The sequence below is a fragment of the Bison bison genome, unplaced genomic scaffold (genome assembly GCF_000754665.1).
Source record: "Bison bison bison isolate TAMUID 2011002044 unplaced genomic scaffold, Bison_UMD1.0 scf7180017864500, whole genome shotgun sequence".
Taxonomy (NCBI): domain Eukaryota; kingdom Metazoa; phylum Chordata; class Mammalia; order Artiodactyla; family Bovidae; genus Bison; species Bison bison.
The window spans coordinates 7,913,214-7,913,712 of record NW_011495059.1 but is presented as its reverse complement, the minus strand read 5'-3'; positions in this window follow the sequence as shown (position 1 = coordinate 7,913,712).

Here is a 499-nt window from a genome sequence, read left to right as displayed (position 1 = left end):
GACTCGATGGAGGTAAGTCTGGGTGAACTCTGGGAGTTGGTGATGAAAAGGGAGGCCTGGCGTGCTGCAATTCATGGGGGCAAAGAGTTGTACACGAATGAGTGACTGAACTGAACTGAGGATCGTTGCTGTCACCTGACATATGGTAAATTCCTGCTTTAAATCCTGGTGATGCACATAGTAAGGACTTTTAAAAGTCCATACTGTTGTATTTTTTATTTAAAAAATATTTATTTGTTTGGCTGTGCCAGGTGTTAGTTTTAGCATATGGGATTTAGTCCCCTGACTAGGGATTGAACCTGGGGCCCCTGCATAGGGAGCATGGTGTCTTAGCCACTAAGATTCCTTAACCACTGGGAATGCCCAGGAAGTCCTGTGAGTGCTTTTAAAATTGTGTTCTTAAATCAATAACATGTATCCTTCTATGCTTGGTCACTCAGTCATGTCTGACTCTTTGCAACCCCATGAACTGTAGCCCACCAGGCTCCTCTGTCCACGA